Source organism: Amphiura filiformis, chromosome 2, assembly GCF_039555335.1.
Source record: "Amphiura filiformis chromosome 2, Afil_fr2py, whole genome shotgun sequence".
NCBI lineage: Eukaryota > Metazoa > Echinodermata > Ophiuroidea > Amphilepidida > Amphiuridae > Amphiura > Amphiura filiformis.
Window position 1 is genome coordinate 75,434,780 of NC_092629.1, and position 24,995 is coordinate 75,459,774.

Sequence of the window (24,995 nt, forward strand, 5' to 3'; positions counted from 1 at the left end):
TGTAACATTTTTCGCGAGATGAAAATTATGGCACAGTCTAAAGTTGCTTACAGTATTCATGGTATTATAAACATATCCATAACGTAGAACACCCAACAAACACAATACTATAGAGAATTAATAAACATGATGCATCCATTAAGTGACCTTTGACCTTGTAAATTAATTCTTAAAGCACATCTATTCTAATCACTGTCATACAGGGTGTCTCAAAAATAAATATTGATATTTTTTCCATTTTTGATATTTAACAGTCCTCGAAGTAAACTTTACAAATTTAATTATATGTACTTAAAATACTTTAAAAATCTTGACATTTCATAATTGAAGTATTATGTGCAAACGTTGCTATTTGATCCTTTACAGTGAATCATGTGTTTTCGCTCATAGCCTAACTTTTTACAAAATAAAGGCGCACATAGGCCTACTTATTACCATGATTACCAATTCGAAGCTAAAATATGGCGTGAAATGGAACTTTTTCTCCCAGCTACATGCACTTTAAGTACACAGGCCTATATGCTATATCGATAGATTGATAAAGTTTACTTCGAGGACAGTTTAAATCTCAAAAATAAAATATATATAATTTGCCATAAAATTTGTATTATGTCGCGAATTTAAAAACAAAAATCAGTCACCATTTTTAACCCTTGGTCTCATTTTCAAATTGATTACTTGAAATGCCCATTTTCTCCATTCGCCAGCTGTATGGCAAGTATGATATGGTATAGAGTATAGGGACCTGTGCCAGATGATAATATACTACAAAACATCGTCTCAAAAATTACAATGTTGTCCCAGCAAACGCAAAAACGTTTCAAAACGTTTTAAACAAGTTATTTTTTGGGGTTTGTTTTAGATAAAAACGTTTTAATAACATTATAATGTCGGACCAGGGGTCATGAAACGTTTCGTTTGAAATTCCGATGATACACTAATAGGCCTACAACAATGTTTTTAAAATGTTTTCAAAATGTTATGATATAGGCCTATAAAATATTTTTGCAAACATTTGTTGCCAAATAGTTTGCCAACACTTAATTAAATAACATTTTTCTAACCTTTTGCGGATCATAAGTCGAAAATGTTTTGTGTTTGCTGGGATAGGCCTAAATGCAACATAATCTAAACTTTTAAACCCGACAAACAAGGGGTTTATTCGCGCTCGCGCTGCATTAAGGGAAGGGGTATGAACGTTTGGACAGTATTTATTGTGGGACATTAGAGCACATCAGACATATCGAATTGCATTCTGAATACGAAGAATGACCTTCTGATATCAAATAATTTAGATTTTTTGAAATTCGCAATGTAATACACATTTTATGGCAAATCATTAAAAATTGATATTTTTGATATTTAACAGTACTTGAAGTAAACTTTATAAATCTGATGATTTAAAGTGTATGTAGGTGGGATGAAAAGCCGACGATCAATTGAAAATTTTGACCTTTCGTATTGAAGATATGGAGTTTTTCCCCAAAACACCAAAAAAGGTCTTTTGGGGAAAAATCCATATCTTCAATATAAAAGGTCCAAATTTTCAATTGATCGTCGGCTTTTCCTCCCAGCTACATACACTGTAAGAATATATCATTAGATTTATAAAATTTATTTCGAGGACTGTTATATATCAAAAATTTAAAAAAATATCAAATTATCAAATTTTAATAATTTGTCATAAAATTTGTATTATAGGCCTATCGTGAATTTCAAAAAATGAAAATTATTTGATATCAGAAAGACATGCTTCGTATTCAGAATGCAATTCGATACGTCTGAGGTGCTCTCATGTCCCACAAAAAATACTGTCGAAACGCCATAAACGCTCATTCTAGATCCCTTAAAAGTACAGAGAAACTGTCGTGTTGTAGCATAGCACACGGGACATAGGCTTACGGCTCGTTTAGGGTAGGCCTACGGCTTGTTTGAGTCGTTTCACACAGTGTGGGCTCGATGTTACGTTCATTTCATCAGAAACATACCGCCCTCTATTCGCGCTACGTTAAGTACAGAAAAATCTTGTCGGGTTGCATAGCATGTATCCGGTATATATAGGTCTGGGCACGTTCATTTCATAACGCGTGTACCCCGGGCGTGTACCAGGAGTATTTTTATGATTCTAGTAGGCCTATCCTCTTAATGTTTGAGTAGACCTATATCCACAAAAACTTTTATTCCCAAAATTTCAGTTGAATTATGCATGATGAATAGGCATATGCCTCATTTTTCCTACGCCACTGTGCTGTAAGTTTCTTTGACGTTATTTTGCTTAGTAGGCCTAAATGAATCTGCAAGTAAAGTCACTGAATGAACCCTAAACATAAAATGACTTTGTTTTTAAGAATAGGTAAAACAATGAGTGATAAATGAAAGTTGTTATTAAGATGCAAATTATGTTCGACTCAGGAGCAGTGGCGTAGCCAAGCCCCCCCCATGGTGGCCGCCCGGTATTTAAGGTTGTTAGGCCTTTTTGTACTTTTAGCCCATTTTGAATTTGGTCCGTTTTTGTCAATGTTTCCACCCCCCCCCCCCCTTACAATTGGTCTTGACCCCCCCCCCCCCATTCACTTTTTGTTACATAGCCCTATTTCATGAAAGCATGTAAGGAATTACTGGGGTCTCCATTGCACCTCCTCATCAAAATTAATAAGTCTATCTTGATTTAAAAGTGCGTCTCAAATCCCTTCTTTTTTTCTTTTTCTTTTTTGTACTTTAGTTTTTGCTAAACCATGAAATGGTCGTAGTCTTTCTCACTTCCTTACTCAGCAACCTTTTGGTCTAAAATGGACATATTTCCAAATACCAAGAAGGTAGGCCTATGACCCCCTGAGTGGTGTCACATGAAAGAGAAAAAAGTAAAAAAACTGTTTAAATATACAGGGTAACGTTTTTATAAATGCCACATTCAATAGTTATACCTTCTGTGAAAAAATGAAGTGACTCGCTACTAGGCCTACCGTTTATTTTTTATGTTTGCTGCGTGCGTTACTTTAATTTTTTTTCTGTTCAAACTAACTTTCTAACATTAATTTAAGCCCTTCCTACCTTACTCGACTCCAACTCCAGTTTTTTTTAAACCCCAATATGTCCAACTTCCTGGATATTTTGCAATTTACTCCACTTCAATTTGCGCGCATTTCATTCCGACATTTGAAAGCCTACAAATTTATATGTTTTGATAGAGAATAAACATCCGGCTTTAAAGTAAAGGAAAATGAAAATAACAACAAATAAATGTTTCTTCTCCTTAAACAAGACCAAGGAATTTACAAATTTCTTTATGTCACTAGTTACCAGTTTCGATTACCAATCTGCTGAATATAATACGGTAGCTAAATGAATACATGATATAATATGTCACGTCATATCATGGGAGCCTCAGTGAGGCTATTTTTAAGCCTGCAAAATCGTTTTACTGAAGACGAAGAAAATGCATGTTAAAACGAATGAGAGGCTTGGCTTGGCTTTTTTTAGTAAAACCCCAGCACATTTTACACTATGCATCAGTGCTTGCGTGTACGCTTTCCAGTCAGGAACTTACGTTATGAATATTTTGGTAATATTTTCTGATATTGGCACGCTAAAACAGGACAAGAACAAATAATAATTTTCAGTGAATGTTCATACGTGTTAGTGGTTTAAACAGCAATAGTTTAAACAGTCTGCAAGAAGAATCGCTGAATGAACTCTAAAATAGCTTTGTTATAAAGAATAGGTAAAAAATAAGGGATAAATGAAAGTTGCTATTCAAATTCAAATTCATTATGTTCGACTCAGGAGCTAAAATTCTCCCCCCCCCCATTGTCCCCAGCACTTTTTGTATTATCCTTTCTGATGTAGGCCTATATTATGGTATTGACAAAGATGCCCAGTTTTCAATTATACATGAAATAACAAGAAACACCCCCCCACCCCGAAACATCCACACGCATTATGCTCTTTTACCGTGTTTGCTATTATAGTTATTTATATAGGAGTTATCAACGATAATGTCAAATTGGTTCATTATTTTGTGACATTCACTTTTTGTTACATATTAGCATGTAGGAATTCTCCTTTAGGGCCTATTTCTCCCTGGGGTCTCCTTGCACCTCCTCATCAAAATATATAAGGTCACCTTAATTTAATAGTTCGTCTCAAAACCCTTCCCAAAGTGAATGCGCCGGAATGCGCGTGCGGTTTTAGGGCTGTTTTTTTTATTTTACTTTTTTTTTACTTTAGTCTTCTTTAATCTGTGCAATGAGCTTTTTTTGTTTTTTTAATTAATTTAGGTATAATTAAATTTATAATTTTTCTACTATACTCAAAAATTGCCCCCAAAATGTGATACAGTACCGTTTTCGGTCCTTCAGAGAACCTTTAAGGGTTCTCCAAATTAAAGAACCTCTTTGAGAGGTTCAGAGAAAGGTTCTCCTGAGAGGACAAAAAAGGTTCTATTTCACATTTATTTCTTAGATGTACACTCCTCCTCAGAAGAACTAAGTAATTCCGTTAACTTAGTCGTGTTTAACCAGTGGCGTAGGGTGGGTGGGTAACTCGGCCGTGGGTGTGTTCCGGTGGGGGGGGTTGGGCGGGGGTGGTGGTCGTTGTTTCCTTCAGGTCTCTGCAGTGGTTAATTTAATAGATTAACACGGCCAACCAAAAAGTTTTTTAGCAATCAATACTTTATATCTTGGTGTAAAAATTCAATAAATTCTTTAACATGTTCAATTATTTCTTTCATCATGTTGATCATTGTTGTTTAAGGGGGTATAATACCCTGATTTTCATCAGTACCCCTCTTCTTTTTTCCTTGCAAATTTATGAAGTACATAAATACCAAGCAAACACAAAAACGTTTTAAATAAGTTATATTTTGGCTCTTGGTTTAGGTAAAACGTTTTAATAACATTAAAATGTCGGGTTATATAAAGGTCATGATAACGTTTTAAAACGTTTTGTATGAAAAACACACTGCAACAATATTTTTAAATGTTTTCAAAAAATGTTATTATAAACTATTTTTGCAAACATTTTTGCCAAATATTGTGTCAATACTTAAATAACATTATGTTAAAATATTTTAACCCAGCAAACACAGAAATGTTCTTAAAATGTTTTTTTCAAAACCTTTTAATAACATTTAAATGTCGGGTTACATAAAGGTCATGAAAACGTTTGTAAAACGTTATTGAAAATATTTTGGGCGAACATTTTTCGCAAAATATTTTTTCAATCCCAAAATAACATTTTGTTTAGAATGTTTTGTATCAAGTTTTCAAGAATATTTTTGGAATGTTATTAAAACGTTTTTATACCCATTATATAACCCGACATTTGAACGTTTTCTGTAAAACGTTTTTGTTTGCTGAGCAGTAGATTATCAAAAAAATGTTTTTGAAGGTTATGAAAACGTTTTATACTCTTAATATACCCTTTATATAACCCGACATTTAAACGTTTTTTGACGACCTTTTATAACCTTTTGCGAATGATGTCGAAAACGTTTTGTGTTTGCTGGGTATGTTCATCACTGCATGTCCTGAACTTTATCCTAGTAACTCAGATGTGTTTTTCATAACAAACCATAATTTATTCTATTCAACATGTTCAAGTAGAGTACATGAGTAGAATACATTAAATCCTTTGTTATACTCTCTATAGAAAATTTATTCAGCGCGGCGGTGCATGCAAAATAACACTGAATAAATTAAATAAACTCTAACCCAATGGATGCATAGTCAATTTAATTACTATATGTACCTTCTATAATGTGTTGTTAGGAAAAGAGATTTAAAAAGAGGTCATCATAGGTCAGGTTATAGGTCACTTGGTTCAGGTCAAATTTAAGCATCCATTTTGAATACATGTGAGAGTCTGTGATATCCTAATGAGGCGTAAATTTTGATATTCTGTCTTTTACTGGATATTGAAAAGTGCAAGGTGGATATACTAAAATACCTTGTTGAGATGGATTGGACAAATAAATATAAAATAGTTACCAAAATCACAAAACTGAAGCTTACGGAAAAAGACCTAAATATGGTGGTATAGGTGACAAGAAATACAATTTTTTTCAACATTGCTGTAGTGTGGTTGTGGTAACCTGGTACCTATGGCTTAATGAAGTTTCAGTGAAATAATGTCGCAAGTTAAAAATACAAAATATAGCTCAACATTGTAAATAGAAGCATTTTAACCAGTTCGTTTTTTGATAGTTTTGGAGCACCAAGTTCATGAAGTCATAAAAGAAATCAGGAACCACTTATGCCCTATTCCCATTCCAAAACTTTAACGAAATCCGTTGATAGTAAGCTGTCCAAAATGAAGTGAATTTAAAACATCAGTGATGTACCACCTTTTGGCTTCTACCTTTAAAAGCATGCCACCAATAAAACAAGAAGATTAGCCCCGTCATTTTGTATACCACTTTGTTAATTTTTTTTTTGTAATTTCTTCACAAAATGCAAAAAAAAATGCAAAAAAAAATAAATCAATGGGTGTAGTACCCCCTTAATCTGTCATATACCGCTCTGTGACATGGCCACATAAAATTGACATTCGTTTCATGTCCATACCTTTTTGGAAAGGGATCAGGAAGGGTGTTGTGTGTGTGGGGGTGAGTATGTGTGTGCTAAATTGTGCAAAATAGGCCTACAGCATTTTTCACGTAAAATTGACATTGCGAGCATTTTTCAGCATCTGCTAGGAAAATGATGAGACCCTTTTGTAATTATTATGAGGAGTTTTAGAGTTCCACAAAAAACAGCACTTGCGGGATTCATGCTAATTAATAAACTAATTTATTAGCATTAACATTTTACTATTTTAGTATATTAAAACGGAAAATTGAAGAAAAATATGGACTGATCCCAGAAAGTGACAAGGCGGGGGGAGGGGCATGAAACTATTTTTTTTTATTTGGCCCATGCTCCTGTAGTCTTGTTTATCACAACCACAGATATTAGAACATTGTGCGTTCAGATATTTCTGGTTCAACTGTGAGGAGGTAGCGTAAAATGGTATCAGCCTATAATAGTAATGTTACTTGCTTACTAACTTATTAACGTTACTTACTGACTCTACCTTTTGGTCTGAAATGGACATATTTTGAAATGCCACAAGGGTATGACCCCAAGTGTGTCAAATGAAAAAAGAAGAAAGTAAAGAATAATAATTACAATAGAAATATTTCCCCGCCCGGGGGTGACACTCATCATAAGACCCGAGTCAATATCCATATGGGTCCTATTCATATCTCAAAATGCGAAAAAGGTATGACCCCCGAGTGGTGTCAAATGAAAGTGATAAATGTAAGGAATATAATAAAAACAATTTCCCAACCGGGGTCAATATTCATATTTTGGTTCCTCTTCATATCTCAAAATGCCAAGAAGGTATTACCCCCCGAGTGGTGTCTTGTCTTGTCTTGTCTTTGTTAAGTCGGCAGGTTCAGTCTTGCTGTACTTTCGCCAACTTTGATGCTGCTCAAGCTGATATTGATATGACTACATGTACCTAAATTACTTTTGTACTCTATTTTTGAAGATATCAAGTGTGGCTGCTGAAGTGGTGTCCCCTGGAGCTTGTTCTAGTCTGTCACAGTGCGAGGAAGGAAGGAGTTCAAATAGATGTCCTTTGTTCCTTGCATCTTGAGGTTTTTATGTTGGTGACTACCCCTGGTTCTGGTTTCCGTTGATATGGTGATCATGTCGTCCCTGTCGATTGCGACCAAGTCGTTCATGATTTTGTACATGATCATGGTCAGTCTGTTTGTTCTGCGTCGGTCTTCTAAGGTCTTCCACTCAAGTTTCTCCAGCATTTTTGTTACACTGCTGCGCTGCTCGTAGTCTTTCAAGCAATCTGGCTGCTTTCCGCTGGACTTATCTCCTCTTCTGTATGGATCCCATACACAGGAAGCATATTCTAATACGGGTCTAACCAGCGCTGTATATGCTGCTACTTTAGTTTCCTGTGATGCAAACCAGATGTTTCTCTTAAGGAAGCCCAGGATCCTGCTTGCTTTTGAGGCTGCCATCTTGATGTGCCCCTTCCACTGAAGACGATTGTCGATTTGAACTCCTAAATATGGATGGCTAGTCACTTCATTGAGTTCTTCTCCACAGAATGTGAGTTCATCTGCGGTCTTTCTTTCTTGAGGGTGATCTGCATATGCATAACAGAGCACTTGCTGGGGTTGAATTTCATGCCCCATTTGTCTAATTGCCACTCCTGAAGTTTTGTCAGGTCGTCTTGCAAGACTGTCAGCTCCTCAGGTGAACTACTAGATGTATAAAGCACACAATCATCTGCAAACAACCTTGCTGTACTTGTGAGGTTTGCAGGAAGGTCATTGAACCACAATGGTCCAGTGACTGTGCCTTGTGGAACCCCTGAAGTCACATTTTTCAGCTCTGAAGGTGTCCCTTCACAGACCACTCTCTGTGTACGTCTAGTAAGGAAGTTTGTTACCCATTTGTGAATGTCACCCCTGATGCCATAATGCTCAAATTTCTTGAGGAGGCGTTGATGTGGCACTTTGTCGAACGCTTTGGCGAAGTCTGAGATGGCCATATGCGTGACTGCACCTCTTTCGATGCTCTTGGTCAGGTCATTTAATGTCAGGATAAGTTGAGTTTCCGTCGAGTGCTTTGCACGGAACCCATGCTGCTTGTCAACAAGAATACTGTTCTGTTCCAAGTGTCCCATTACATACATGAGAATGGATGATGTGCTCCATCACCTTGCACGGAACGCTGGTCAATGAGACAGGCCTGTAGTTTTCAGGCTTTGATTTTTCACCCTTTTTGTAGATTGCACTGACGTTGGCTTCACCCCATTGATGTGGAATCTCCCCTTTATCAAGGGTCTCTTGGAAAAATTTGGTGAATATCGGTGTCAATTCCGTCGCCGCCATCTTGAGTAGCCATGTTGGAATGCCGTCAGGCCAGATGCCTTATTTGGATTAAGGTTCTGAAGTTGCTTGAGTACCGCTTCTTATCGTATGATCAGCTTCTTGATGGGAGGAATGGTGCTACTGGCAAGATTTGGTATAGTAGAATCCTCCGTAGTGAAAACACTACTGAATTGGTCGCTGAGCGCCTCAGCTTTCCCTTTGTTCGTGCTAAGGATTTTGTTGTTCACTTTGAGATCTGGTACTCCTCCTCCATCCTGGCGAAGCTTCTTGATAAATGACCAGAATTCTTTGGTATTGTCCTTAAGACAGCTTTCAATGTAATCTTTAACATGTTCCCTCTCTTTCGAGCAAAGTTTGTACTTCTCCCAGTCGGTTGATTTTCCAGAACACTTTGCCTTGTTGTAGGCCATTTGTTTCTTTCTACACAACCTTCTGTGCTCCCTCGTGAACCAAGGCAGACTGTGCCTGTTAGAGACCATTTTGATGGAACATGTTTGTCCATGACAGATTTGATTTGATTCTCAATGGCATCCCATTTCTCTTGGACAGTTGACCCAGTCAGTTTCTCGTAAGTTTCTTGGAAATGAGTCAGGTCCTCTTTAATTTCGTCTTCGTCAGCTTTGTTTTTCAGGTAGATTCTGCGGGTGCATTTCTTTTCCCTTTTTCCAGCTAAATCCAATTCATCCAATTCAAGTAATACCACGCTGTGATCACTCAGGTACTACATCAACGGTCTTAATAATTCCTTTGTTGTTTGTCCAAACCACATCAAGTATGTTATCTCCCCTAGTTGGTTTGTGAACCACCTGGTCCAGCCCATTTTCAAAGACTGTGTCAAGGAGTTCTTCAGCTACCTCCTTTGAAGCATAACTGTCTGGAATAACGGTCTGGTTTATTCAGTTAACATTTGGTTGATTTGCATCGCCACTCAGAATAATGTCAAACTCTTTATGTTTGGAACTGATGGTTGCAAGTGAATTTTCGAGACCTTTAACTGCATCCATGTCGTTGTGGTGGGACTTGTAGGCTAGTAGGTGCCCAACAGTAGGTTTCTCCTTCCCTTTACTTCCACTTGGCTCCACAATAATTCACATTCAGAGTCAAACTCGGTTCTATGCGTGACTATAAGGTCCTTTTACAAGCAAAAAGAACACCCCATGCCTGTCACCTTCCTGTCTTTCCTGTAGGCAATGTAATTGCTTTGAAGAAACTCAGAGTTCTGTATGTCTGGAGAGAGCCACGTCTCTGTACCCTGTATGATGTCAGGGTTATATTCCTGGATTAATGCTTCCACTTCAGCCACTTTATTCATGATGCTTTGGAAGTTTATCACAAGGATTTTCAGCGAGTTGAGGTGATTTCTATTACTAGTCTGATGTCTGTTCTTCCCTTCCTCTTGAATGGAGTCATCTTCATCCGCGCAACTTGTGTCACCTAAATCGAAGAACGAGTCTCGAAAATCAAGGACTTCACATTCAGGGCATTTCAATCGAATGTCTGCCCAAGCTTGTCAAATGAAAGAGGACAAAGTAAAGAATAGGAAAAAAATAAAAAAAAATCCCCACTGGGGTAACACTCCTCATAAGACCTGGGTCAATATTCATATTTTGGGTCCTTTTTGTATCTCAGAGTGGTGTCAAATAAAAGAGAAATAAAAATAAAGAATGTACCGGTACCCTACCCCCTCCCGGTATTAAAATTACTTTATAAATTTCACACGGTGACGATCCTCATAAAACTCTGTTCAAAATGCCTATTTTGGGTCTATATTTCAGAATCCCAAGAAGGTTTGACCCCCGGGGACAGTGGTATAATCTGTTCTTCCCTGGTATAATACAATAACATGGTTCAGCTATGGTGCGGTAACCGCTAACAACCCGACAGGAAGATTTCATGGATTTAGAGAAACGACTGGTATAGACTAAGAGGCAATTATTTAAAGATGGATGCTCGCGAACCCACACGTAAACATTAACCGTGATGGAATAATAATGCTGCAAAAAGGTGTTAATATGGCAAGAGCAACTACAGTTTCGAATCGAAGGTAATTATTTGATCTAAAATATTCTTGAAATGAATTCGGTTTCATCATCAGCGATGAATATTTCATGAAATTGTACATTACTTTGCACCCAAGTTCTGACTTGTTTCCCCCTTAACATAGTCATGATAGTAGGCATTATATATACCGGTATGAGTTTCAAATCTTTCTGAAGTTTTCAGAATTTTGGGCACTTGGTACACATTCTTTTATATCTGGTCTCGTATGCAAGTAAATAGAACGAGACCGGCCATGCATGTACGGCCATACATGTCTGAGTCAGTGAGTGCTATGCGCGCATGCCATGTAAATAAATGGGTAGGCCAATGCATGTAGAACAGTAGAACCATTGCATAGAGATCACAATATTCAATATCAGACTGAGCAGATGGCTATATTTGTTGGGTTGAAGTAAGCTTACTGTCTGTGTGTCATTTGATCGAGAAATCTGCTATCCACGATGACACGATAGTTACTGTGTGCCGAGATAGAGCATGGAACTATAAACTACTTCAGTCACTTACAGGAGTATTTCGTGATCCTAACATCCTATTTTATGACATTTTTCAGTATATAACCACGAAAAAGGCTTATTCCCAAAATTTCAGTTGATTCAGATTTTGCGCTTGTGAGTTATGCATGAATACAAGTAGGCCTACTGCTCCATATAGGCCACTGTTAATTGACGATATTTTTGCTAAACGAAATAATCTGCAAGAAATTTTGGTACATAAACATTATGTAGGAAATTGTAGCCAGACGGTTCAAGACTTCTGAATTCAAGTGGTATAAAAATCTCAACTTTTTTTGAGAAAAGTGGGTCACGAAATGCCCTTTTTAATCATTGTAAATTTTCAAATGCATAAGGGGGTACTACACCCCTGGCCAATTTTGCGCCTATTTTTGCATTTTTCTCAAAAATTATAGCGCATAGGTGACAAGTAAGATATGTATATTATAGGGGCAAGTAGGCCTACTATAAGTTAACTACTGCACTGAAAATTCAGTAACTCAAGGCAAGTACCATAGTTATTGACTTATTGATCAAATATTGGTTTTCCCTCATTTTTGACTGTAACTCTACAACTATTGTCTGTGCTGAAATAAAATTTCCAGAGCAGTAGTTGTAGTCCTTGCCCCAATAATATACATAGGCCCTATCTTACTTGTCACCAATGCGCCATAATTTTTGATATAAATTTATTCATTGTTAGGCCTACTGTGTGGGGGTGGGCAACTTATAAAATGAGGTACAAAAGTGCACCTAAAGGTAAAAAACAGGGGCGGCAAAGATTGACTGAATTTTGGCGTCGTCATTGGTTTTACACGTAAACACGAAAATGTCTCAAATAATTCCAAAAGTGTAGGCCTATGCATGTTATCAAGCACTATTTTATCAGTCTTAATCCGTTGAGGTTCGACAGTGAACCTAATTTTAAGTACTGTTTTTGAATTTTTGTATGAATAGCATACGATATATGTTATGTACAAAAAATTCCCCACATGTATCAATGTATGCGTGGTGTAGCGGTTAACGTCTCCGCCTGCCACGAAGAAGGTCGAGATCGATTTCCACTACCGGCTATAATATTTTTTTTTCTTCACATTAATTTTGAATCCAAATTATTTATTTTCATGTGAAAATCTATACATTGCACTGGGAAATATATTTTGTGCATTTTTTTCTGTAACGGGCCAAAAGAGCTAAAAACGCACCATGGCACGTACAGGGCGTCCAACGTGCAGGCAGTGTTGCCATCATATTGTCATTTTGTTTACGCTATTGGCTGTTGCCGTATTAAATTACTGTCGGCCACCGTCGTCTGGTAAAAACAAAACAATTTGAACACAGCATTTGTTCATAAAGAATATTATTTATATATTATTTATGCTTGATTTTGACAGTGAACTAAAGCCAAGGACAAATATGTTAGTGAAGAAATTGAAGGTGATGTCCCAGCTTTTCTGCAAGCCATTTGGGTGCAAGAGCCAAACATTTTAAAGAGAAGATTGGAGAAAATGGGAGGTAAGAGCATTATACATTCATTAAAGTACAAATATACACTACTAAACACTAACAAAGTTCTCACTCAAAAGTTAGGTCTTCATAGTAGGAACTTTCTTTCCTGAAGGTACCATGTCAACAACGCCTAGAAAAGTTGCTATCTGCCTTGAAAGATTACATACTATTTTGCCATTCTCTGTGATTCATTTTCTCGGATTGGTACCAGATAGAAGTGACATATTACCATCAACAAGTGACATATTATTAATAAGTGACATATTATATCACCAACTAGTAACTAGTGCCAAAGTGTGACAAAAGGGTCAAAAATACAAACAGTGTTCAGAGATGTAATTGTTGTCTTATTGTAAGCACAACCTATCTAAAGTCTAGAAAAAATAAAAAGATAACTTCAGTAATGTTACTAAATGTATTTTTTCAACTGGTTTATTGACAAAAAGTAGTCCAAAATTTTAGAAACATAACACAAAAGATCCATGCCATTCCTTGTTATATTTTGACAAAATTATGCAAATATGTAATTCTTTGAGTTTTAATTTTACTTAGACACTAAACTAAGATAGTCATGTAGAATTTTTCTCATGGAAACAAAGTTTAGGAAAAAAATTCATTAAAACACCTAAAATTTGTGGAAATCTGGAATAAAAGTTTTTATTTGTGACCATCCAGCACAACTGAGCCCTGAAGTCGCCAATGATCATTTTTGAGACATTCAACCAAAATATTCTGCTTGAAATTAGCTTTAATATGATGTATATCATGTCTATAGTACTTGACATTTAAGTAGTGAAAAATCAATAAAACAGTCAAAAAATCCTTTGTTTCCTATTGTTTATTGTTTTGAGCATATCAATAGTGGCACTGGAGACATCCGGGCTCAGTTGTGGTGGATGGTCACATTTGTCAAAAAAACATCTTAAACTATTTTCTGTTTAAGTTTGTATAATGCAATATGATGTGCAAAAACTGTGTTGAAGTTTTTAGCATCACTTTCTTCTTCAAATTGATGTAAGGATCCATCAAACTAGTGCTATTGTGTAACACTCCTGACACTGTATAATACCTGTATGGCCTGAAATATTTTATAAACTACATTTTTAAAACAGTGTTTGTAATTTTTTGTTGACAACATCTATGGCCCTCTCAAAAAAGGCACAGAATTTAGGTGATTTATGTTCAATTTTATTTTTTGAGCCCAGCTTGCATGTTGTTGTAACACTCCTGACACTTTGCTACAGTAGGCCTACCGTAAGCCTCAAATATATATAAATTTGCAAATCACATTTTCGAACATAGTTTTTGTAATTTTTTGGTAACACTATCTATGGCTATCTCAAAAAGGGGCAACAAATTGAATTACATTAGTTCAATTTTATTGTTGAGCCTATATTACTTACAATTGATTGTCAGGAGTGTAACATTTTAGTGGGGCTATTAAAACCATTTTTTTATGTACATATTTCTTGAATATGAAGGTTGTTACATCATGATTGCAGCAGTTTGGCTTCAGGAATAAATTTTCAGTGCTAAAAGAACACCAACAGACTGGTAATTTCTTCAGAAATTATTGCGAATTAATTCTCGCTATTCACAATCAGGGCGCCGCCAGTGGTTTGCGATGTAATCGTGATGTATCATGGGAAAAGGTCGACATCCAAGTCCGCGCATAATACTGAATATTACCATGCTATTATAATATTTTTTTAGTTTGTCAAAATAAAGGTGTTACACGCGAATCGATACTCAATAATACTTAATAATGTGATTTGAAATGTGCACAATTAATTTTTTTCTCTATTGATTTGCGTGTAATACCGTTATATTGACAGACTAAAAAATATTGTCACGTGTTCCTATGTAATAGCATGGTAATATTTGTATTGCGCGGACTTGGATGTCGACCTTTACCCATGATACATCACGATTACATCGCAAACCACTGGCGGCGCCTCTTATTGTGAATAGCGAGAATTAATTGTGTAACACTCCTGACATTGACTATTTAGATAGCTGTAGCAAACATGTTCAAGCAATGGTGAATATTTTTCTTGTTTTTGAGTTCCTATCACAATGCACTAATAAAATAAAAAGTAAAACATGAATATTGCCACCTTGGTGTATGAAAAAAATCAAGTTGAATTCTGATGTAACCCTCCTGACGAGACAGAATTTCTCTTTTCAACCCGCTCTAAAAAGAAAACGGTTTTGATATCATGCAAGTTTTATTTTTTCCAAGTTTGGCCCAAATGTTGTTTTTACTAAAAACAGACTGAAATAGATAATTACTGTCATCATTACCTTACAATGCTACACAATCTGATTTTTGGAACATATTTTATTTTTCGCACCATGTGGTCTTCACATGTTCATAAGTAAGTGACTAATATGAAAGAATTTGCAACTTAATAATAGCTGACACTTCACAAAATGCCATGAAAACCGATGCAAAACTTTTTAACTTGTAGATTTTTTACATACATGATTAAAATACAAATACCTCTCTTTTTTTGTCACGCTAACATGTAACACTCCTGACCATATGGGAAAGAAAATTGGGCATATTATTTTTTACATGACAGCTGTGACACTACAAATTGCTGTGGTTAAAGGGCCAATCATAAACACATTTTAAAAGATGAATTTCTTTGCTGATCTTTTTCATTTGCACAGCAGACATCAGCAACCTAACGGTGCCATTATTTTTGACTTTACCCATATGCGACAGTGTTGGAGGACTCCTGACAACCTTGCACTGGCTTCCAGTTTGCCAATAAGTACTCATTAGTACTGTTTTAAATCCCTCTGTATGTAGATAGGTCCTTGCAACACCCAAGTCCAAACTAAATTTTGGACTATACCGTTTATGTTCCTGCTCATACCTTGAGCTCGCTTTTCTGACAGTAACGGCTCGCTATTCAAAGACATAGCCACAGAATCACTGGCAAAAGCAGATTTGACATTGCAGCTGCTACGGCATGAAATTCGCAACATGTGAACATAAATCTGCCACGACCACATCTCTGTTTTCTTGAACTGTTCTCTTGTTTTTTGACTTTTTGTGTATATTTCTTGTAAGCGCCATGGTATTTTCTGGTGAATGACACCATAAAATGCCTGTAAATGTAACCAAAGAGATGTTTGATATAAAAACAGGGTTTCTAGCCAATCAGGGAATTTTCAAAAAATGGGAAAAATCAGTGGATTTTGTTTACCCAATTAGAACATGCAATTGTTTTTACCCCCTTTAATTGTTGTGCAGAAAATAAAGTGTCATGCAGAAAAAGTGATATCATAATTTCGCAACACACAAATTGGAATGTGATGCAGCGTATCTTATGAGATGCACCCAAAATGTGTCACATCATAGTGAACCAATTTGACATGTTTGTAAATAAATAGTACATCATTTATTGATATATGCTAAGAAAAGTGGTATGACTGTACAAAGAGGATAAACCTTAAATTGTATAGAGAAGTTCAATTTTAATTGGATATTCACTTGAAGGTGTCAAGGATATCCACAAATCTTATTCCACACATTCTAATCTGAATTTTGGATTAGAAACAATTCAAATCTTATGTTGCAACCAAAATTGGGCAATAGCTGCATTATGGGAACTTTCATGTATTGATGATTTCTCTGTATGTATTCTCTGTATTGTTTAATCATTTCATTTCATATTTCAAGCAGTAAATTATGTATTTTAAGTTAGATATTAGAAGATTCAAGATTTACAAGAAATGTTGGCCAGATTAATCTTGTCTTTGATGTTGTTAGCAGGCTCAGTTTAATTAACAGAGCATAATTACTTATACTCTGTAACATATGCATGGAGAATATGTACCTTGCTTTACAGTTTATCCTTTACATTTAGGTTTAGTTTCATTTATGATATTTTACTGTATTGTTTTTGTAGAAAAGTCAAGACTACAGGTGAAAACAGCCTTGTTTGTTTTGCGGCATCTGAGAAGTTAATGAGGACAAAAAACAAACACCTCGATTTCACTCATTTCACTCAAGTGATGGCCTCAGGACTAAACTGTGCAATACCAGATAACTGAGTGTGCTGAATCTGTAAGTAAATTTAAGGGTTGGTAATTTACGGTGAAATACCATAATTTAAAAAATGGGGAAAATAAAGAAAGCAATATTTTGAGAGCATTGGGCTATTCCAGCAAATAAGTGTTCACCTCCCAAGCTTATCCCTCCACAAAAGTCTTAATTTCTAGTCACGAACAACCACTGCAAAAACCCGAAATCCAAAGGCTTTGTTAAAGGTGCAAACATCCCAGAAATTTTAACCACTTTCATCTTGAAATTATGGAATTCCAACCACATATTCTACACAAGGGTATATGTGACCCATCACATATAAAAGCAACCACTTGGCTTCAGAAATGAAAAAGGAGATTTAAGGAGGCTGTGTACTCTCAGACATGCATGTAGTAAAAGTGCAATAACTTTGTAATTCGTCGCACAAGACATATAAAAGTATACATTTTTATGAAGGCAAGACATCAATAAATCTTAATATAAATACAGATTTGGGGTAAAAACAACAATTATGAAGAAAATCACAAAAAAGTGAAATTTTGGCAATATTTGTTAGGTACATCATAACAAAAAACACTCTTTCCAAAATATTTTATTTTGTTTTTAGCTCAATCTTGAGGCTCCATTCCAAAAAAGTTTTTTTTTATTTTTTTGATATTGGCCTTATTATTTGAGATATTGACCATATAGGGGAGAGCGGGGAGTGTTCGCCCTAGGGGCAGGTTCGCCCACCCCTTGTTTCTCAGCACTACGGCTATCAGGGAATTTGGTGATGGCAAAATTAGGTGACATATGTCATTATAAACTTCTCATATTAGCTACGCGACATTTAGGGACGTGTTCATCGAACTGCAGCCAAAACAAAAAAAAATTACACCAAAAGCGTAATTTTTCTTGCATTAATAATGTTGTATTATCATTAATACATAAATACAGATGGTTTTAATGGAAATCTATATTGGGAATATATGGGATTTGTCAAAGATTTAATGCAGTTATAAACTCCTTATTCGATTTGTATTTTGCATACCCTGAAGAAAATACAAAAATGTGCACAAGGGCACGTTAAGCCCTTTGATGATGGGGCATGTTAGCCCTATATCTTCCCGGCGGACTTACCCCAAACTGGAGGCGGACCTGCCCCATCAGCGTATTATGCAAAATATTTATAATTATACCATTAAACGAGGTAAAACTACTGAAAAGCATGTTTTTTAAAGTTATGTGGTATCAGTATTACTCATACCACCATTTATGTCCTAATCCATAATCTCCCCGAAGTTGTAATCATGATACGTTTAAGCTCACTTTGGACCCCTACATTTTACCCTGACCCGACCCCTGCAACAAATTTAGTCACTTCCCAGAAGAGAATGAATGCCCTGTATACTCTTGCTAAATGTTTGCATTTAATATGTTATTGTTATGCAATGTTTGAACCATTTTTGTGATTAGGGTGAACTTACCCCACCATATGGGCGAACCTGCCCCAATATGGGGCAAGTTCGCCACTTTGCAAAACTTTTTTGTTTGCTCTATCCTGTTGTCATTGTAAGACCTATAGTTCTGGGATTGTGGCTGTATATAGCTATAAGACATAGGGCTTTCACATGGGCTAATCAGGTCATCCCTAACCTTAAAATTGACATCGCTAGGCTGGTCAGAAAAATATAGGGCGAACACTCCCCGCTCTCCCCAGGCATCAAATTGAACTTTTTTAAATTCACAAACGCCTATTTGCACAAAATGATGCCTAAAATCAGAAATAGGCCAAAATATAAAAAAATGAGAGAACCGTTTCTTGAGTCGATCATGCTTTTTACGATGATCATATTTGCTTTCCTATAGATGCTGTATTTATTGAGTTATCGTGTACCTAAACCGTCATTTTGCCGAGAAAATAAACATTGAAATAATGGCCGTTGAAGTTTAAAGTGGTCACATTTTACACTTTCATCGAATCTCGCAGGAGAATGCGGCAGTTTTTATTTTTCTACCTTACATTACATTAACATCGGGTAAATCCACGGCCCCTTGAGAAGTTTGAGCGAAAACCATTCATAACTTGATATTTAAATCGGGAGAAAAAAAAAAAAAAAACCGACATTTTATCAGCTAAAACAGAGCCATTTGACCACTAGGTTTTGTGCTTCGCGGTGTTTCCATAAGATGCCCGCGCATGCAGATAAGCGTCGCATACGCGTAAGCGTATTTGTGCGTTAACAAATTGCGCGATCGCATACGCGATGCGTTGTTGTCTTGGCGTGTACCCTGCTGGTACAACAAAGATTTTCTTTCCTTTTCAATTTCAAACACGAAAGTGGAATAGTGAAATAAAATCCTTAAAATATTGCAGTTGGAGTTTATAAATCTGGATTTTCATTCCTTGTATTTATAAAAAACATGACAAAGTACACACTGCAAAAACAAGTGTTTATATTTAAACACCATATTGTGTTTATCAGAGCAACACTTAATAAACACATAATTCATGTTAATGGTCTAACACTAATGTTCATAAATTAACACTTGGTGTTATATTACAAACACTAATGTTTGTAATATAACACCAAGTGATAATTATGAAATTAGATAATGAGAAAAATAACATTAGTGTTAGACCATTAACATGAATTATGTGTTTATTAAGTGTTGCTCTGCTAAACACAATATGGTGTTTAAATATAAACACTTGTTTTTGCAGTGCAAACATATCAAAAAAACTCAATTTTGCGAAAGAAACAATGTCTAGAGTACACAGCTGCCTTAAACACTATAGGATAAACTTCAATTTTTAAATGACACCTTGTTGAAATCAGATACATTAAACATCTAGGCTTAGGAAGATTTTCAACATGGGGGGAGGGGGGCTGACAAAAAAATTGGTGACCTATACTGGGGGTGCCCTCGGTGTCAGGAAATTTTGCAAAAAATAGGTCAAAAACACCCATTTTCCCGCTATCTGGTCATATTTTTTTACTTTATCTGAAATTATAGGAGGGCCTGAGCCCCCAGACCAAAGTTATTGAGGGGGCTGAGCCCCCACAAGCCGCCTTCACCATGGTTCCGAAACCTATGTTAAAAATGTTTTGTGAGGCAAAACAAGCTCAAGTTTCTTTTTATTTTCTCTCATCTTCTTTCATTGTTATCTGACCATGACAGGGATTTACTAGGGTCTGGTGGAATGTACATAAATGTAGAATTCATGCCTAAACCATAAGCATTGGGCTGTTCCAGCAAATAAGTGCTCAACTACCAAGCTTATCTGTCCAAAAAGAGCAAAATGTACAAAACCGTTGAGTCATTGATTGAGTGAGTCAGACTTTTAGACTTCAGTATGTGAAACCTTTTTAAAATGGGGTCTTTGTGTGAGAGCCAAAAGAAGCCTGAAACATTGAATTTCTAGTTCTAAATGGCTTTGTTATTTCAAAATAAGTAACAAAATCAGTGATAAATGGGGGAAAATGGGGTCTTTGGGTGATAGCAATGCTGAAAAGGGGGTCTTAACCGCCTTAGATCTGCGTCACCTCCCTGGGAAATGCTCAGCACTTTTAGTTGGTGATTTTCATGCCATATATTTGGATGAAAATAATTGGATTTGAAATTTCAAAATCAAATAATGGTTGGATGGAAATACCATTATAATTTGGTTGGAATTTCAATATCTTCTACACCATTTCCATAGTTTCATGTTGAAAATATTGGATCTGGAATTGCTTCGCAATTTCTTCCTGTTTTCTTTCCTTTCCTCCTTCCCATGTAAAGCCGCCCATGCGTACAGCCACAGGTACCAAATATAGGTGACACCTGGGAATTCAACATGCAAACTACATGTAGGCCAGGCCTACTACATGTCCTGGCTACATGTGTATGGTCGAAGAAATTAACGATTACATAATGCGCGCATCAATGCAGTTCATTCCAAGTTTGATCAGCAGGCGCTTTTTCATACTCGCTCACCGCTTCCTAAAGTTTGTGTATCTCATTATATTTAGTCCACATTATCTATTTTATAAATTGACAGTGTTATGTTTTTCATGCTTTCACTGAAGATAAATAACAGTGTGTCGAAAAAAACTTTGATTTCTGCAATTGGAAGCTTTCCAACTTGAATTTTTAGGTTGTGCAAATATGTTATATTTTAACTTTCCAAAGAATATTTGTGCCAAGAATGACAATGATAAAGTGCTTACAGTTTTACGTGTGATTTTGATATTTCTTGGAAATATTCCAAAAACATTAATGTGTGTGAGAAAATTTTAAAGCCAGCTGGAATTCTTTTTACAATAATTCTTTATGCAACATTAATATCAACATTAACGAAAAAGACATTTACAAGTACCGAGCAATCGAGCATCATCTTACATGCAAAGCTTTTCAATATCATGCAGGTTTTCAAATTTGAACAAAACCTAATTAGATGTTTTGAAAGAAACAGATTGTTTAAAAAGAACGAAAAGGATTTCACTGAACAAAATATGAAGGCCACTGACAGTGTTAACCACTAGTGCGCATTGTGTTGAATGATCTCTCTTTCAAACTTGGAATGAAGTGAATTGAGGCATACATTATGTAATTTCTTCACAATCAGTCAACCGATTCCAGTAAAATTAGCGTATAAGATGTGGGGAATAAGATGGGCTACACGCTAATTGACCTTTTCGGTAAATCCCATAACCCTTTGCGAGTACACCTAAGAACTCGTCATTTTGCGTCACGCCGCTCTGCGCCGATGCGCACATCGTTTATCGAACATCGTTACTGCGCATTGCAAGTCGGCGTGACGTCAAATGACGAGCTCTCAGGTGTAATCGCAAAGGGTTATAGGATTTACCGAAAAGGTCAATTTTTAGATTGTTGAGTTCTGATGTCTATTTCTCGACTTACGTCCAAATTTATTAGCCCGATAATTTTTTCTGGGACACCCTGTATAGCACACGAGATCTCATATCTGGTTGCCAGCGCCGAGATGGTGGCTCTGCACAATGCGCTGAGAATTGTATCATGTTTTGTTGAATGTTTTTGACTTTGCATCATGAACATAGTATTATACTCATACAAGCTATTTTGTGCAACTTGGGAACATATTGCATTGAGCACCCGTGTTTTTCAAGATGTACTCAATGATAGCCGGTTCAAATTTATGTGCAACAATGAACAACCACTCTAGTTCAATATACATAGCAGATCAATACAAAAGTGCTTTTGCAAAAGGTTTGCACATCGAGGGAAAGAAGGAAGGTTGCTATGTGTGTCTGCCAAGCAATGCAGGGAATTGATCCAATCTGAGATAATGATAATTTTCTGCCCAAGTTTTGTTTCAGTTCTGTGGATCAAGCAGGGCTCTAAATACTTCTTGGATGATGAGGACTATTTTGATCTGATTTCATTCAAGGTCCACTGACTGGTAAAATCATGTGAATGTATTATGTGAACAATATAATTTCATAACTGCATTTTTCTGTATTTTATTGCAGTGCCTCAGACTAAGGAAGAAAATGATTGGTGAAACGGGCAATGGATGACATTCAGTAAACTACCAGAAACATATCAGGTGACATCATGGTCTGAAAAAAACTGAGAAACTTCACGCACAGAAAATTATACACACTGCATTAAGGATACGATACATGATTTACCGACAAGTGACTCATTTCGGAATGCGATCATGAATTTTGAAGAAAAAAAAAGTTTCCACAGGCTTCGTTGGGACTCGAACCAGCGATTCTAAACTCCCTTTGATTACGCTGGCGTCTAGCGCTTTTACCGCTCGACCATGGTGGCAGTTGAGCGGATGAGTGTAATGATAAATGATAAATCTCATAATGCCATCTTTAGCCTTTTGTTTACTAAAAAAGACGCGGTTTGTAAAGATAGATTAGCCGCTTTATGCATAAATAGCACTAACGTTTGGGAAAGGTTTCAAACAAATAATAAAGACACTGATGTGATGAAGAAATTGCGTAAGTCGGGAATTATCTGCGTCGCAGTAATGTTTTGTTTTGGTTTTAGGAATTTGACCTTAAAATTTACGACTTCATGACATTATCATTGAAATCAACAAAAGATATTTCAACAGTATATGGCCTCATTCTTTCTCTAGAATGTTTTGTACATGTATGTGAAATAGCTTCAACAATGGTTCGCTGCATAATGGTGAAAATAGCCTTGACCTAAAAAAGGGCGAGAGGTACCATATTTACGGATTCAGGATTCAGGCTAAATTTAAAATTGATATAAAACGTTTGTTTTTTGATCGATTACAAAAATTAATTTTTGTTGTATAAAGAAATTGTGTCTGGCGTGAATTACACTACAGTTTTTATTCCTAGGGCACTTTGACTTCTTCAAATAATTTTTTTAATGATAGAGTGAATCCCCTGGCCCTCTATAATTACGCAACAAAAGATCGAGTCCCCTTAATACAGTTTAACTTTGGAAGATGACCTATTCAGAGGTCAATGACTGTGCAGTGTGCATCAACTGTTTGAGGGTATTGTGAAAAATTAAAATCTGAATATAATGCAGTCTAAAATGCCAGATTTATTAATTATTAATATATAAAACCAGAGCGGTTACGGCACCACAGCTGAACCACAGGCCTTTGCAGTATACCACTGTCACCCGGGGGTCATACATTCTTTGGATATCTAATATTATCTAGATATGAAAAGGACCCAAAATAGGAATATTGACCCCAGTCTAATTATGAGTGACTCCCCACAGAAATTATTTTCATTTTCTTTACTTTTTTCTCTTTTATTTGACATGCATTCTTTATTTCTTTCTCTTTCATTTGACACCACTCGGGAGCTCATACCACCTTGGCATTTCGAGATATGAGAAGGACCCAAAATCCAGGGGGGGGGGGGGGGTCACTGCCATTGTGGCCTGTACACTATCCGTGATAATCAACTTTGGAAAGCACCCTAAAAAGGATTTAACGCTTGGCTAAAACGATACCCTAAACAGGTGTTTTCACACGCACCCTAAACGGGATTTTATTCCTTGCATCAAATTTCATACCCTAAATTCCATTTCACAGTATTAGCAATTGCAATTTTGCTACCCTTTTTCCAATATTTCATGTGTTTTTGACACCCTAAACACGTTACGCTGCGTATCATGCTTACCCATGAAAAACTACCCTTTTTACACGTTTTATTATCATGGATGGTGTACAGGCCACAATGGGAGTGATCCCCCCGGGCCCAAAATATGATCATTGACCCAGGTCCTATGAGGAGTGTTACCCCCAGGTGGGATAATAATTTTTATTATATTCTTTACTATGTTCTCTTTCATTTTACACCACTTGGGGGTTCATATCTTCTAGGCTTCTAGGCTAGGAAAAGGACCCATATGAATATTGACCCGGGTCTTGTGTTGAGTGCCACCCCAGATGGGAAAATATTTTTTATTATATTCTTTTTTTTCTTTAATTTGACACCACTTGGGGAGGGGGTCATACCTTTGTGGCATTTAGAGATATATCCATTTCAGACCAAAAGGTTAATCAGTCAGTAAGTAAGATACACTAATGTAGGCTGATACCATTTCATAGATCAGCAAAAATATGGTACAGGGTGTATCAAAATGATTGGTACCCATATCAATATCCAGTGAACATGGCCAAGTCTGCTTCATCAAAATGCATCTAAACTGGCCTCAAATAGAAAGGTCATATCTTAAAATCCTCTCCATAAAAATGAACAAAAATTGCACACAGGATTACTTCAATATACTCTAAACACATGTCAGTAACCAAGCAGTTGTCCAACTGACACAACAGCAAAATGCACTGACATGGAACACCTTTCTGGACCAAAATTCACATCCCAACAGATTTCTGTTGTTGGGTTCCAATTATTAAGCCTGTGAATGTGGTCCCGAAGCTGTTCCGTGTCAGTGCATTTTACTGTTGTGTCAGTTGGTCAACTGCTTGGTTACTGACAAGTGTTTAGAGTAGAGT

General features: G+C 36.3%; 1 protein-coding gene and 1 long non-coding RNA gene across 4 annotated transcripts in view; both read left to right on the forward strand.

The window, feature by feature from the left end:
* LOC140146618 (uncharacterized) overlaps window positions 1–24,995 on the forward strand; it is a 97,875-nt gene that overhangs the window by 43,004 nt on the left and 29,876 nt on the right. The gene's annotated exons all lie outside the window — the stretch shown is intronic.
* LOC140137044 (uncharacterized) lies at window positions 10,844–22,765 on the forward strand. Its single transcript, XR_011856799.1, has 4 exons — window positions 10,844–10,946; window positions 12,849–12,969; window positions 16,887–17,044; window positions 22,501–22,765. It is a non-coding gene; the product is annotated as an uncharacterized lncRNA (long non-coding RNA).